This window comes from Protomyctophum parallelum, assembly GCF_964188405.1.
Source record: "Protomyctophum parallelum genome assembly, chromosome: 13".
Classification (NCBI taxonomy): Eukaryota; Metazoa; Chordata; class Actinopteri; order Myctophiformes; family Myctophidae; genus Protomyctophum; species Protomyctophum parallelum.
Window position 1 is genome coordinate 26,446,762 of NC_139708.1, and position 9,328 is coordinate 26,456,089.

Consider the following 9,328-nt stretch of genomic DNA (forward strand, 5'->3'; position numbering starts at 1 on the left):
GACTTGTTGATCTGTTATTGTGTGGTATTTTAACAAGCAGCTGATGGACTTGTAGATCTGTTATTCTATGATATAGTTTAACAAGCAGCTGGACTTGTAGATCTGTGATTCTATGATATAGTTTAACAAGCAGCTGGACTTGCAGATCTGTTATTGTGTGCTATTTTAACAAGCAGCTGGACTTGCAGATATGTTATTGTGTGGTATTTTAACAAGCAGCTGGACTTGCAGTTATTGTGTGGCATTTTAAAGCAGCTGGACTTGTAGATCTGTTATTGTGTGGTGTTTTAACAAGCAGCTGGACTTGTAGATCTGATATTGTGTGGTGTTTTAACAAGCAGCTGGACTTGCAGATCTGATATTGTGTGGTGTTTTTAACAAGCAGCTGGACTTGTAGATCAGATCCTGCTCTGTTTTCTTTTCAGTCTCAACTCCATTATCAGAGTTTGTTTTTCTCTCCGTCTCCGTTTCCTCCTTATCTGTATCTGGTCTGACCGCGCTGTCACAGACTGGCACACACACGCATGCACACACACACACACACACGCATGCACGCACGCATGGACGTACACACGCACCTTTGGAATAATATGAAATGTTTCTATATGTCATGGGGTTCAAGCTGCTGCATTTCAACTTTGATGTGTTATATAATTATTATATGTATATATATATATATATATATATATATATATATATATATATATATATATATATATATATGTATTTGTTAACTTTTCTTTACGTATTCATTGATTTGTCCGTGACCTTTCATGAAGTCCTGTCTGACCTCTGACCTCAGCTAAAAACATGAAACATAAAACTTCAACACTTTGTTGCCAAAACAAAGCAGCAACATTCCTAAATCACTGCTCTGGGAAAAATGACATGGAATTATCACAATGTGGAAGATCTGTTTCTGTTACATTAAGACCACTAACCTTAATAATTCAACTAGACAGACTGTTAAAGGGATTGGGACATAAAGTGTTTGTAATTTTTCTTATTTCTTCTATAGGTTTTCTGAGCTCAATCACCCAACCCAAAAAACCCTGAACTTTTAACATTCAGTAGATGTTCTGTGGTCTGGGGTTTTCTGGCTCAAACAGGTGCTCTGATTTTCCTGCCGTTTGTGATGTCACAGCCTGCAAATCCCAAATATGTCAGTATGACTTGACAGCAGATGTCACTGTTTTCACAGTTTTTGCCTGTTTTCATTGCAGCTCAAAAAAGGCTTCCGACCCCCAGAGAAAACTCCAGACCACAGAAAAATCCATTTAATGTTCAAAGTTCAGGGGTGTAAATGAGGTCATGAAACCTACAAGAAAAACGAAAGAATAATAAATAAATTAAAGTTAATTTAATTGTAAAACCTTGCCGGTCAGGATTTAGACGGTGTTTTTAGAACTGGACACAATAGAGTGTCGCAGTCCCGCCCCCTCGAGAGACCCGGAAAATAAATCCCCGTTCATTTTCCTCATAGACAAAGTATTTATTTAAAGACGTTTACGCCGCGGAAAAAGTCAAGTCTTGTCGTGACAAATCATGACAATAAACACAATGTTTTGGGCCAAACAAAGAATTAGAAAGTAGAAAAAAACCGGAGGTTACAACACTTTTTTGTTGTTTTTCTTCTTTGTAATTATTTGTTTGGTCCAAAATATTGTGTTTGTTAGCTAGATAGCTACAAACACAACACGAGATATATTGCTAGATAGCTATAAACACAACACGAGATCACGACACTGGTATCGGTATTCGGTATCGGCATCGGCAAACACAGTAATCGAGGTAATCGAAAAAAGTGTATCGGTAGTCGGGACATCCATAGGATTCTACTAATGTATTCAATATTATTTCTGCTCTGAAATACTGAGGAGAAAGAAAGAAAAAAAGAAGGTGAAGACATGTAAGCGGTGTCTCCTTCCACCCCCCCCAAACCGCCTGACCTTTGACCTTGAACAGTAAAAAGTCAGTGTGTTTAATGATGAGTCCACATGCCAAGCACGCACGCACGCACGCACACACACACACGCACACACGTACGCAACACACACGGCATTTGGAAACAATGTCACGCACGCACACACATACGCCAAGCACTCTGGAATCTCCCCTTACAGTCTGGTTTGACCTTTAACCCCCCCCCCCCCCCCCGCCCCCACCCCCCCCCCCTCCCCTCAACTATAGAGCTTACAGGATGGATCCTCTCAAATGTTTAAGGTTTGTCTCCCTAAAAGTTTAAACCAGTGGTTTTCAACTATTTTCACAAGACCATTTATTCATTCTGCATTTAGCCTCTCAGACCCAAAACTAAAGATGATTTTGTTGTCGTTGGATGAGATTTTGTCCACAATTCCATGCTGTATTGATGTTGGTACCATTAGGAGAGATAACATGATGTTGGTACCATTAGGAGAGATAACATGATGTTGGTACCATTAGGAGAGATAACATGATGTTGGTACCATTAGGAGAGATAACATGATGTTGGTACCATTAGGAGAGATAACATGATGTTGATACCATTAGGAGAGATAACATGATGTTGATACCATTAGGAGAGATAACATGGTGTTGGTACCATTAGGAGAGATAACATGATGTTGGTACCATTAGGAGAGATAACATGATGTTGGTACCATTAGGAGAGATAACATGATGTTGGTACCATTAGGAGAGATAACATGATGTTGGTACCATTAGGAGAGATAACATGATGTTGGTACCATTAGGAGAGATAACATGATGTTGGTACCATTAGGAGAGATAACATGATGTTGGTACCATTAGGAGAGATAACATGATGTTGATACCATTAGGAGAGATAACATGATGTTGGTACCATTAGGAGAGATAACATGATGTTGGTACAATTAGGAGAGATAACATGGTGTTGGTACCATTAGGAGAGATAACATGGTGTTGGTACCATTAGGAGAGATAACATGATGTTGGTACCATTAGGAGAGATAACATATGGTAGCCTAACGTTAGGAGAGATGTTGATCAAAATAACAATTCTTCTACATTCTCTAGTCGTGTAGACTTCTTGTAAATTAAGTAATGCAGACGTTTAACAAATAATTTAACCCTTGAGGGAGCCTGAAATGAAACCAAATGGACCTGTATTAACGGGTGCGTTTGGGATAGGGACTGAGTGGTGAACTCTTGGCCTGCTGTTCAACCCCAGGCGTGATGAGGTGGAGGTGGAAACATGTGGAGAACAACCCAGTGACTCGGAACAAAGAAAACACCAAGGGCTGCTAACGTGCTAACGTGCTAACGTTACAATGTGTCCCCTGAGGGGCCCCCAGGGGCCCCCGTGACTGTACATCACGCTGTTATTAAAACATGAACCCGGGTTGAACCCGGGGTGGCGGTGGGTTCACAACCCTTTCAGGTCCAGACCCAAAAGATAGATTATAGAGCACCGAAGTCTGACGTCACTTTCAGTAGAGGGCGTCTGTCCCCAGGTTCATGTATTTGTTTAGTTGCATTGAAATCCCCATTGAGGCGATTTGAGATCGCCTCATATAACAACTGTGTTTGAAAAATAAACATGTCACCCCGGCCGCTTCACTCATATGGATATGAAGAATCAACTGACTGAGAGAAAACGCTAATGTTACTGCTGCTGAATTAGTTAGATTTTCGCTAGAAGCAGACTGTATCATATATGAGTGACTGACTGTTGCAAACGATACAGAGACACCTTCCCGACAATAACGCCGAGACAGCTTGTTTATTTTTGGACCACAACGCTTATAGTAGACGATATTAAGATCACCCCATGTTATTCTCCATAGAGAAATCACTTCCGCGAACCAGGGGAATGGAAGGGATGAGCGAGTTACGTCAGGACTTCGGTGCTCTATAGTGACAAAATATAGCAGATCTACAAGCTCACAACGTGTCGCTTCACGCCACGTTGTGGATCAGCTATATTTTCATGAAACATTTGTTTTCTAATTTATGGAATTTCTTAGATTTTTCTTTGATTTCTGCATTACAATTACTGGGAAAAAAACGTGTTAATTCAGCAACATAACAACAAAAATCACACCCGTGTGAAGTGAGGGGCATCATCTCATTCTGGCCAATCACAATTTGCGTCTTCACTTTTCTGTCCTTACATTTTATCCTAAATATGTACTTTGCTCAGCCAATCAAATAATCGCTATGGGGTGCTCAGCCAATCAAATCATCACTATGGGGTGCTCAGCCAATCAAATCATCGCTATATGATTCAAACAAACACACAAAGCTGGGCATAGGCTAGCTGTATTAGTACCCCTCAAAAAAATACTATACTGCCTCCCCCTGGCCAGGAAAGGAATTGTTCTATCTCATATAAACTCCATTCAATAAGTACCTTTTACTCTCTCTCTCTCTCTCTCTCTCTCTCTCTCTCTCTCTCTCTCTCTCTCTCTCTCTCTCTCTCTCTCTCTCTCTCTCTCATACATATCAAAGGTCTCTCGACCATAAAGAGGTGTCCGTCACAGACATAATGCATGGCTCTCGGGTGTCAGCAGAGCAGATCTTCAAACACGCTACAACCGACATGTTTCACCGGAGGTCACCAGAGGTCATGTAACATTGTTGTTCCCTTGTACAGTATAGGCCTACACAGTACAGTACAGTACAGTACTGTACTGTACTGTACTGTACTGTACTGTACTGTACTGTACTGTACTGTACTGTACTGTACTGTACTGTACTGTACTGTACTGTACTGTACTGTACTGTACTGTACTGTACTGTACACTGTACTGTACTGTATTGTACTGCAGGCTACAAGAGAGACTGCATTATACAGCCATGCATGCACGCGCTGTTGATCGCCCGCGTGCGCACATATACACACACGCATGCATGCACACGCAATTTTTGATGAATTGAACAATGTGGACCCTGTTGTAAACAAGTGTAATGCTTAATTGGGTCGTCCACTCACAGTTGACAGTCTTTGTATTGAGTTTGTGCTTAAAATGTACTGTAAATTCTACAAACTGTTAATAAATATTTCAATCAATTTCAAACGCGCATGTTGCAGGCACCACATATACAGTTTGCATTGCATTGCGTTACATTGCATTGGAGCAACAGAAATATACATAGCCCCTATAACAAAGAACAGGCTACATAATAACACGAAAACGATCTCTTAAACATCTTAATATAAAAAAGTAGGTAATTATTATAGGTATAGTTTGTTAACGGCATGGTGACGTCATCACTTCCGGATTGTCGTTGCGTGTAGAGCAACAGGCTGTGAACCTGAACCTCACACTGAGGCACAAACATTAATATCAATAAACCACATGGTTTTGGTTTTAAAGCGCAAGGATTAATGTGTCTCGCGATGTTGATCACTGTCATTATTGTAGGCTACTGCATGGATATTGACGTGTGTTTACGATATCAAACAAATTCGTCCGTTCGTTTGTTGTGGAGTGAGTCTGTCGGACAACAAACAATATCAAACTCAAACAAACACACTTTGTTAATTCGTTCGTCTGATTGTGGAGTCTGTCAGACCAAGACAACAACAACAACACGGGATGTTTGGAGCTTATTTTCAGCACAACAAATCCATAAAGAGACATAAACAACCATCAGGATTCAGAACCAACCAACAGGTGAGTCAGTGTCTGGTTCTCAAAGCGCAGCGCTGTCTGCATGTTGTATGTTGTCATTGTTGTGTACAACGGTGTAGGCCTATACAACGAAATTAACGTGGCATCGGTATAGTTTAACATCCAGCAGACATGCCAAACAATTTAACAAATTGGCACTTCCGAAAAGAGTGGGCGACTATATCACTTGGTTAAAGAGAACAGCGTAATGACAGTGTGGAATCTGTTTGGATGCGAGCATCACTGTCAGCGTGTGACTGTGAGAGCATAATGTTTTATTGTGTGTGTGTGTGTGTGTGTGTGTGTGTGTGTGTGTGTGTGTGTGTGTGTGTGTGTGTGTGTGTGTGTGTGTGTGTGTGTGTGTGTGTGTGTGTGTGTGTGTGTGTGCGCGCGCGCGCGCGCGGTTCAGACTCGGTTCAGTGTCTTTCAGATTACAGCAGTTTATGTTAGCAGTCTGTTGGTCAGTCTGTTGGTCAGTCTGTTGGTCAGTCATTTCTCCCATAGACGTTTCCAAAATATATAGTTCATGCATATCAATTATTTTAAACCTAGAATCAATCCATTCTGCATGGACCCTGGTGAGAACATCAAACCCCAGACGATATAGTCCTATTTATTAATATAGTATAAGTTTTTAGTTTTTATTATTATTATTATTATTATTATTATTATTATTATTATAACTTATAACTTATAACTTATAACTTATTATTATTATTGCTATGCCCTAGCTATTATTCCCATTGTTACGTTAATTATTTAATTTTCTGGCTCAAGGCCCAAAGCCTTAAAGGAATACTCCACCCCTAAAAAATGACCTTTTCCATCAATTACTCATTCCATGAAGTCTTGAGTTTTTCAGGGAGTTTTTGTCACATTCCTGAATCCTGAGTTAAGAATCCAGTATTGTATGGAGTCTGCTGTGGGTTAGGAGACCTTAATGTAAAACTATATGAAATTATAATAGTCCAAAAACTCTCACAGTGTTAATCACTTCTGATCAAAGAGAATGATTTAAATATGGTTTTAATCTCGTTAAGATTGGTCTCCTATTAACTTAAATTAATCAAAATACTGAACTATTGGCTCTGGAATGTGAAACAAATATTATTTGGATTTTTAAGTATTGACCTCTCAGGGCTCCATGGTGTATTTTCTGTTTTTGTCCTATAAAATATCTTCCCAGAAATATAGCCGATCTACAAGCTCCACAATGCATCACGGTGCCATGCGCTGTGAGCTTGTAGATCTGCTATATGTTCCTGCCAGAGTTTTCCCCCATGTGAATTCATTGCAGAACATCAAATGCTGTGGGGTTTAATTGAGTCAAACGTACTTCTATTATTCCCAGTTTAAGTTTACTCATTTATTTTCTGGACTATACTTTTCACCTCCCAAACTGCAGCGCTAGAGCCTGTCTGTGTGTCAAAGGGCCTAAAGGCTTATAACCCCATCATGTTGTAATGTTTCTTAAGCATTTTAAACATATTGCATTATTACATTTCTTAGATGTGTTTAATCCTGCCCCGCCCTCATCCCTCCCATATTTCATAAGAAAAGCTATTCATATAATTAATGACTGATCATAACTTCACAATAATTACTGCTACTGCCTCCTTTATAAGCTCTGCCTCACTTCATATTTGTAATGCATGGATAAACATATTTAGTAATGCGTATCATTACAGTTTGAGCACCAGTTCCAACACAGAAAGCTGTCAGGATTTGGACAACTTTTTGTAGAATCTGCATGGTCTCAAGTCTTGATGCAGGGTTAAACATATTAATCATATTGCATTATAATTACATTTCTTAGATCATCTTTGTGTTAAATCCTGCCCGCCCTCATCCCTCCCATATTTCATGAGAAAAGCTCTTCAGATTATAATTATTATTATAATTTATGTCTCACAGTCATCATAACTTCACAATAATGGTACTGCCTCCTTTAAGCTCTGCCTCACTTCATATGTTTAATGTTTGGTTGGGAACAAATCTATAAACCGCAAAAATATATCTAGTAGGCGTGTAAGGAGCTCAAAGAACCCCTTAAACATGTGTGTGTGTGTGTGTGTGTGTGTGTGTGTGTGTGTGTGTGTGTGTGTGTGTGTGTGTGTGTGTGTGTGTGTGTGTGTGTGTGTGTGTGTGTGTGTGTGTGTGTGTGTGTGTGTGTGTGTGTGTGTGTGTGTGTGTGTGTGTGTGTGTGTGCGTGTGTGCGTGCACGCCCTGAAGCAGACCGCACAAAGCCCTGCTTCCATCAGCGTGTTTCTGTGACGAGCAGAGCTGCTGTTATCAGAGATGCTAATCTTTAACCTAGAACTCAAAGAAAACCTGTGTGTGTGTGTGTGTGTGTGTGTGTGTGTGTGTGTGTGTGTGTGTGTGTGTGTGCACATGCACGCGTGTGGAGGAGGGGAAAGAAGGGGCACATTTTGCCCCCTGTGCTCCGAGGCTGTGAAAAGTGCCCAGCTCACCAAGTCTGTCAGACAGAACACAGAGGTGTGTGTGGGGGAGTGTGTGTGTGTGTGTGTGTGTGTGTGTGTGTGTGTGTGTGGGAGTGTGTCTGTGTGTGTGTGGGAGTGTGTGTCAGGAATGTGTGTGCGTGCAGATAGATAGAGCAGTGTGAAACAGTGAAAAGGAGGTTTTCTATCTAAGCTTCACTTCAACAGCGTTAAGGAGCTGCAGCGGATAAATATACTCACATTTACTTTAAGAAAAGTATCAATACTATATAGAAGTACTGTGTAAACACTGGTACATATTACTATATAGAAGTACTGTGTAAATACTGGTACAGATTACAGATTACTAGAAGTACTGTGTAAATACTGGTACAGATTACAGATTACTAGAAGTACTGTGTAAATACTGGTACAGATTACAGATTACTAGAAGTACTGTGTAAATACTGGTACAGATTACAGCATTCTGCTATACAGATCAGGGGAGTCCAGACCTTTTTGGGCATGAAGGGGACCATAATATAGAAAATATTTAAACATTCCAATTACCAAATTCCAATACCCCAAAATGTCTCACTCACACTCATTCACTCCAGCATGGCGGTGTTATGGTGAAATTGGTGACCTGTTGAAATATGTGACAGTCGTGAATACAGACAATCTCATGACGTCAGTGTTCTGAATGTAAATCATTGCGGTTTGTTTATTAGCAGAGTTCCTAATGGTATTCAGGCCACATGTATTTAAACCATTTTGGGGCGGTCACCAATTTCACCATAACACCACCATGCTGGAGTGAATGAGTGTGAGTGAGAGAGAGAGTGTCCGAGATTTTGTGTACTGGAATTAAGCTTACAGTTACAAGGCCAACTAACATCTGCTGTTATAATGTACCTTCAGACCATAACAGGGTGACATACATATACGCATCGCATTTAAATTATTTTATTTTAACTATTATCATCAATATTTAATATCAATGCTCTTTTTGTCAGGAGTGTGCTGTGGGCAAAACACTACAATAACGAAACAATGAAGTTTCGGCCTTATTTCACCAAATGTAACGTGCAAAACAATTTAATGAAATATAGCCTTTCTTTGAGTCCTTCAGAATGAGACAACAAGGAATCCTGACATGTTATACTCTGGGGAATGCCCGTGTTAATAAAATACAATAAATGTAAAATGTAAAAATGTTCTATAATGTTGGCCAGCCGTATAGGGCCGTAT